The sequence below is a fragment of the Elephantulus edwardii genome, unplaced genomic scaffold, assembly GCF_000299155.1.
Source record: "Elephantulus edwardii isolate Elephantulus edwardi_28Jun2011 unplaced genomic scaffold, EleEdw1.0 scaffold00309, whole genome shotgun sequence".
Lineage (NCBI taxonomy): Eukaryota > Metazoa > Chordata > Mammalia > Macroscelidea > Macroscelididae > Elephantulus > Elephantulus edwardii.
Genome location: NW_006400059.1, coordinates 1,629,898 through 1,637,870, shown reverse-complemented (window position 1 = coordinate 1,637,870; position 7,973 = coordinate 1,629,898). Strand labels below are relative to the sequence as shown.

The 7,973-nt window shown below is 40.3% G+C and overlaps 1 pseudogene; it reads right to left on the bottom strand.

Annotated features, from left to right (window-relative positions):
* Positions 1 to 3,916: 3,916 nt before the first annotated feature.
* Positions 3,917 to 4,714, bottom strand: LOC102875377 (annotated as a pseudogene).
* Positions 4,715 to 7,973: the final 3,259 nt, after the last annotated feature.

Below are 7,973 nucleotides of genomic sequence, written 5' to 3'. Positions count from 1 at the left end.
GCGTCGCCCCAACATTAGTATATTTGGACAGAGCAAGGTAACACTACATAGTTTAAAATTAGGATAGGTGTTTATCAGGACTGTATCCTTTCTCCATATCTATTCAATCTACATTGATGCTGAACAAATCATTCAAGAAGCTGGACTATATGAAGAAGAGTGTCACATCAGCTTTGGAAGACTTATGAAAAACATTATGCAGATAACACAAGGTTGTTTGTAAAAAGTAAGGAAGACTTGAAACACTTCAGAAGATTAAAAATGACCACATTCAATATGTTTTACGTCTTAAAATCAAGAAAACTAAAATCCTCACGGCTGAACCATAGGAAATATCATGATAGATAGAGATTAAAGTTGTCAAAGATTTATTTCATTTTACTTGGAACCACAATGAGAACCCACAGTAACAGCAATCAAGAAATCAAACTAAGTATTGCATTGGGAAAATCTACTGTCAAGGACCTTTCCAAAGTTCTAAAAAGCAAGTTTAAATACAAAGAAAGGCCTGATACAAGCCTTGATCTTTTCAATTACTTCCGATACATCTGAAAGTTGGATAATGAATAAGGATGAGAGAAGGATAATTAATATTTTTGAACAATAGTGTTTGAGAAATATAGATTATCCCATGGGATGCCAAAAGAACACTAAGTCTGAGAGGAAGTGCAACTAGGGTGTTTCTTACAGGCAAAGAGAGTGAAATAGCTCCCATATTTTGGACATATTGTTAGGAGGCATGAATCCTTGGAAAAAAACACATCATGCTAGGAAAGGTGGATGGTCAAAAAAAGAAGGCTCTAACAAGTTGGATTGACACATTTACTATAACAATGGGCTTAAGTATATCAAAGATAGTGAGAATGGGACAGGATAGGGAAGGTTCAGATCTGTTGTTCACAGCACTAGTCTCTGAGTTGCAATTGATGATATGGCACTGACAACAAGATACTAAGACTTATTCCTATCCTTCTAGAATTGTTTTTTCTCCTTTTTAAAAAAAAATTGAGTTTGTGTGCATTGAGTTTGCATACTTGATTCTTTGTTCCATTTCTTTCTTCCTCTACTTAGTTTGGAAGTCTTACATGAATTTCAGTGATCTTTACTGTTTGCCCTTAAATGCTAGAATTTATGAGTGTTCTTTGCTGTGTTCAATTTTAAATGTTCTGTTCTTTTCTGATACAGCTGAGGTTTATAAATGTTCACCTTTCCTAGAGAACAATCTGTCAAAACCCCAGCAATAAAAGTGGCAGAACAGAATAACAACCCTTTGAGGGCATGAAGTAGGAACATTGTCCACAAACGAAAAATAAACAAAACCAATATTTAAACCTCAAAACTCTGCATAAAGTCCAGAAAGAAATGTTGATGGGCTAGGGAAAAGAAAAATTACTCTTTTGATAGGAAAAGGCTGATCTATTTCAGCTAGACGGAATTCTAGCAATCCAATCCAAGCTCTTTATTTTAAAAGATAAGCAGTGTCAAACCTGGGGAGTTTGCCCCAACTGTCAACTTTTTGGCATAAAATACTCTGAGATAATTTTTTTTCTGTAGTTTCATGGATGAAGAGGAAGATGATTCTAAGTATAATAGTAACTGGCAAAGCAAGATCATGTCTTGTCTAAGCTCCTCCACCCAAACCAGACAGATGATCCAGTTACAACAAGCCTCTGAAAGATGAGAAAAGACAATCACTGGAAAGGTACTGTCATTCAATTGTTGTTGTTATGTGCCACCAAGTTGCTTGTGACTCATAGTGACACTGAGTAAAACAGCCCTGAAACCTGCTCGATCCTGTGCCAGTCTTATTGTCTCTGACACACTTACCCTAATCCCCCCAGTCACTGTATCAATTCATCTCATTGATGGTCTCCCTCTCTCTGTCCCTCCACCCTTCCAAGCATGACGTCCCTCTCCAAGGACTGGTCCCTCCTTGCAACATGCCCACATTATGTCAGACAAAGCCTCAGAATCCTTACCTCCAAGGAGCAGCCTGGATTCACCCTCTCTAGGACAAACTTGTTTGTTCTCCTAGCAGTCCATGGTATATTCAATACTCTTCTTCAGCACCACTACTCAAAGTCATCCATTCTCTTTCTATCATCCCTAGTCATTGTCCAGCTCTCTGACACATAGCAAGCAATTATGAATACTATGGCTTGAATCAGGCACATTACAGTCTCCAGACTGACATCATTGCTCTTCAGCGCTCTGGAGAAGTCTTAGATTAATTTTTTTAAATAAAAATTATTTTATATTGGTTTGCTTACAAAATTTGTATACAATGGTGTTTCACACTGTCCTTCATTCACATTATGTTTCACACAACCATTGTCTTTCATTATGTTTTATAAAATGAATAACTATTGAACTATTCTCACCATTACTCCATCCTTGCAGATTTCCATTGGATCTTTCCCACTTCTTTTACCCCCCACCACAGCCACCAGATCGTGCAACCCTGTATTATCACCACTGCCCATCCTCGCCCCTCTGCTTCCATTTCTTCCCCCATGGATCCTCATATATGTTTTACTACTTATTCTCCAGTTTTTACAATAGTCTTATGCAGTACTTAGTCTTATGAAGCAGTTAGTTCACTCAGCATAGGGCCCTCCAGTCTCTTCCAAGTTGTTGTTGATTGCCGTCGAGTCAAGCACAACTCATAACAACCGTATGAAAAAAGACCTGAAGCCTTTCTATAACTATAATTTCTCCAAGTTCATAGTTTCCAGAGGCATCCAAGTTATTTGTTCTTGTTTGTTGTTGTTATGTGCCGTCGAGTCGCTTGCGACTCATAGCGACCCTATGTACAACAGCCCTAAACTCTGCTCTGTCCTGTGCCAATCACACTGTCTCTGACACTCCCATCCCAATTATCCCAGTCACTGAATCAATCCACCTCATAGAGGGCCTTCCTTTCCTGCACCGTCTCTCCACCCTCCCAAGCATGATGTCCCTCTCCAAGGACCGGTCTCTCCTCACAACCTGTCCAAAGTATGTTAGACAGAGCCTCAGAATCCTTGCCTCCAAAGAGCCACCCGGTTTAACCCTTTCCAGGACAAATCTGTTTGTTTTCCTAGCAGTCCATGGTATTCTCAATACTCTTCTCCAGCACCACAGCTCAAAGGCATCAATTCTCCTTCTATCCTCTTTGGTCATTGTCCAACTCTCTGATGCATAACAAGTGATTGCGAAGACCATGGCCTGTATCAGACGCACCTTAGTCTCCAGAGAGACACCATTGCTCTTCAGTACTTTGGAGAGGTCCCTAACAGCAGACTTTCCCATGGCAATGCACCTTGTAATTTCCTGGCTGCTGGTGCCAAGTTATATAGTAATTTTTTAAATCATTGCTCCTGAGTGCTGCGTAGTATTTCATCTTGTGAATATATCACAATTTCTCAATCCATCCAATTGTAGTTGGACATTTGAGCTATTTCCATGTTCTTGCCATGTTGAATAGTGCTTCTATAAATATTGGTGTACAAGTTTCCATTTGTGCATCTGTTCTCATTCTCTCAGGATATATTCCAAGCAGTGGAATAGCTGGCTCATATGGAATTTCTATGTCCAGTTTTTTTAGGAAACGTCAAGTTGCCTCCCAGAGGCAATTGTACCATTTCACAATATCACCAACAGTGTTTGAGTGTTCTCACCTCTCCACATCCTCTCCAACATTTATTGCTTACTGCCCTGTTAAACTTTGCCACTGCTACTGGGGTGAGATGGTATCTCATTCTGGCTTTGATTTGCTTCTCTCTTATTGTCAGTGATTTTGAGCTTTTTTTTTTTCTCTTCTTTCTTTCTTTCTTTGTTTTGTTGGTTTGGTTTTTTGTTTGTTTGTTTGTTGGTTTTTTTTTTTTCAGATGGTGACATAAGTTTATTCTTATGTACAGAAAAGTCGATGTGTACATCATTCCAGTTTGGTGGCGAGTTCTTTGGCGTTGACCTTCTCCAGCTTGGCGATGCGGGCCACTGACTTGGGCCCCAGAATGTTGCCTCCCCAGTGGTGGCAGATCTAATCCTATCTATCATTGTAATTTGTTCTGATGGCTTCGACCAGCTTTGCCAGAGCACCTTTATCTTCCGGGTTCACCTGCATGAAAGCAACAGTGGTGCAGGTCTTCCAAAGGACAAGGTGGCCCAACCTGGCCTTATCCTTGATGATAGGGCAGGGAACGCCTATCTTCTGACACAAGGCCGGCAGGAAGACAACCAGCTCTTTTTGGTCCATATCGTGTGAGATCACCACCAGTTGGGCCTTCTTGCTTTCCACCAGGGTGGTGATCGTATTCAGCCCAGCACGGAGGACAGGGGGGTCTCTTGGTGGGGGTGTCTCCTTTGCCAGCAGCCTTCTCAGCCCAGGCCTGCAGCCTCTGCTTCTTTTCCTTCTTGGTCACTGGTCGGTACTTGTGGGCCAGCTTCAGCAGCTGAATAGCAGTCTGCCGGTCCAAGGCCTGGGTAAGCTGGCTAATGGCGGGTGGCACCTTGAGTCGTTTGTAGAGGACTGCCCTCTGCCACTGCAGTCAGATGTAGTGGGGCCATCTGACAAAGCGGTTAAGGTCCCTTTTGGGTTGGATGTCCTGCCCAATGCCAAAGTTTTGGGGTATTTTCTCAAACAGGGGATTCACCACCTTCTTGGCCTCCTGCTTCTTGACCATTGTGGGTGCCAGGGCCACCTCTTCCCCTTGGCCTTCTTTCCCTTCGGCATCTTGGGCGGATGGGAGAGAGAGGAATTTTGAGAGATTTCTTCATGTGTCTGTTGGCCATCCAAAAGTCTCCCTCTGTGAAAAGTCTTTCTAACCCAATGCAGATACCAAACTAATCTTTCAAAGAGATAGAAAAGGCAATTGGCAGGTTTATTTGGAGAGGAAAGAGATGTCTAATGATCAAAGCGCTTCTGAAAAACAAGAATGAAGTAGGAAGCATAGCACTCTCTGATCTCAATACCTACTATACAGGCTGTAATCACCAAAGAGCATGGTACTACTTGTGCAATGACAGGCACATAGACCAATGGAACAGGATCAAGTGTTCAGAAATTAACTCATCTGTCTATCGTCAACTGATATTCAACAAGGAAAAAAGATCTATCAAATGGGAAAATTACGACCTCTGCAACAAAGGATGCTGGCAAAACTGACTACTACCTGCAGAAACCTGAAGCAGGATACACATCTCTCACCATACACAAAAATCAACTCAAGATGGATCAGAGACATAGGGGTAAAGCCCAAACCATAAAGATCATAAGAGACAAAATGAGACCAAGCTTAGAAGGTCTCACCTCTGGTATAAAGAGGCTGACAAATAAAGCCATAAATATACGACCAGGAGAGGATAAAACTGATAAATAGGATCTTCAAAATATTAAATCTCTGTGTGCATCAAAAACTTTTCCAACAGTGTGAAAAGAAAACCTATTAACTGGGAAAAATATTTGGCAATAATTTCAGACAAGGGCCTCATAACAACAGTTCATAGAATACTACAAGACCTCCACAAGAAAAATAATGATAAACCGATTACAAAATGAGCAAAAGACATGGAAAGAATTTTTGTAGATTAATTTTTATTTTCAAATTGCCTGCAAACCAGATAACTGTTACAGAGTGACAGAGTTCTCTCTATTGCCAGCAAACTCTAAACAGCTCATTTTCAAGTAATTATCTCTGAGGACCTTTCTACTCATTGATAACATTTTCATTTATAAGCTCATTAGTAACATAATAAAGATAAGAAATTCATTAATCTTTCATTGCTAATCACAAAGTTCACTAAACCTAGCCATAAAGATTGGAGCTGCCAAAGTCCATGATGAAAACTACAAATTACTTTCTAAGCACATGTAATAAACAGAATGACGGAGGATTTAAAATAATGCTTCCCAAAATATTTTTTTGTAGACTACCAGTTCTGCCAAGTACTTAAAGAAAAGGGGGAAAGGGTTGTCAGACCATCTAAGTTTGTGAAATGCTGTGTTAAGCAAGATAAGTAACTGTTCATGACCCTCTCAGAGTTGTAACACAATTAGTGTGCTTAGTCGTAAGGGATTCCCAAGCCAATTTGAATAACAGCATCTTTTTTCTAATGTGAGAAACCATGGGACACATGTTGAAAGACACAACTGAAGGAAATGCTATCTTTCACAATGTGTTAATCTTTAGTTGTTTAACTTTTACTGTGTTTCTATTCAGGTAGTTGGGGAGGGATGGGGACAGAACAAATATTTCCTTACCAAGGGTTTCTTGCTCTGAAAAAGTTACTTGAAAGCAGTTGACAGTATGATGGCAAAATCTTCAAAGAGGCTTTCCCCCCCTCTTTCAGGGGAAGCATTTAGCCAGCTTCACAGGACACACAGTTGGAGACCACTTCTACTCCCCCTAGTCCAGCTCTACCTTCTTCCGTGACACAAGATTTTTATTCCACATGACTTCAAGCCAGAAGGAGAGCACTCTGAAACCCTTGCAAAGGCAGCAGGCAGAAAGACATGTGACTCAACTTAAGGAGTTGTTTTTTTCTAACTGGAAGAAGCTGTTTTAGTCTCAGGAGAAAGAACCTTTCATTGGATACTTAAAACCCTGCAATTAGCTTTTTTATTAGGATAGAATTTTATTGCCTTTCCATTGAAGTTCCTTTAAAACTTACAGAACAAAGAGGAGACATTGTGTGTCTTTTAAATCAGAGAAACATAACTTGGCATGGCCTCATGTTGTATATGTAAGAAAACAGTGCCTGCCAAGGGCCAGGGAGCTCACTCCAACTATTGGCAACCTTGTGTATGACCCCTTAGAGCTGAGCTTCATGGAGTTTTCAGTGGCTAGTGTGTTGTGTTGGGTTTTTGTTTTGTGCAGTTGTTTTTTGTTTTGTTTTGTTTAAGACATCACCAGGCCTTTCTCCCAAAGCATCTCTGGTTAGACTCAAACTTCCAATCCTTTGGTTAGCAGTCAAGCACATTGACTCTTTGAATCGCCCCAGGACTCCAGGAATACTAGTAATTATTGAATGAAAAGCTTGTTAGCCAGTCATGATGTGCGAGGAAAAGGGCCTAGGAAACCTGACAGAAAATGCTTTCTCTTCCTGCTTCTGGAAAGTTATTAGCATTTTCCCAGAGGACATGAGAAGTATTATGATGTCTAAGTGACCACTTCATGTGCAAGACTCAGGCTCTAAATTAGGCTATCTTGTAGCTAAGACTTCATCTTCTTCCTTAACCACACCTTCCCAATTCCCAACTGCTTTGGCCCGGAATGTTCCAAACTCTCCAGGGCACCAGGATTGCCCTGTCTTTTGAGATTTAAATAAAATTACATTGCAGTTGTCCCACATTTGTAGGGCAGTATTAATAAGTTTAGGATTATTGAAACATATGGTATAGTTGTAAAATTGACATCATGGGCCTCCAGCCTGCAAAACTGGCAAACTGTCTAATTAACATTTGTTTGGTCCTCAGACCCTGCTACAATTGTACAGAGTACCTTAAGCTGTCTATTTTCCAGGAGGAAAAATGCAACTTTCACTGAATGTGCATTTGTCTTGTCTTCATCTTTTTTTTTCTGTGCCATTTTTTTAAATTTTTAATTTTTTTTATTATTAATTTCAATGAAAATGTATAGAGACTCTGGATTTCCATTCATTCATTGTTGCACTTTTCTCTCCACCCAACCTTCTGCCCCAGAACACTCTCTTCTTGGAAAAGTAAAAGAAAAATTCTTTCATTGTTTTACAATCCCTCCCCCAAGATCCACTCCACTATTCAGCCTTCACTCTGGACTCCCGTCATGACAAAAATAACTAATCACATATCCATTTTAAACAGTTTTCTTCTCATCTGTTTCAATGCAGTATACAATATTGAACCCATCATTCTCAGTCTCCCCCAACCCTGATGTCAGTCTTGTTTTACAACAGTGACACCATGCAGTATTTGTCCTTCTGTGACTGAGATACTTCACTCAGCATAATGTCCT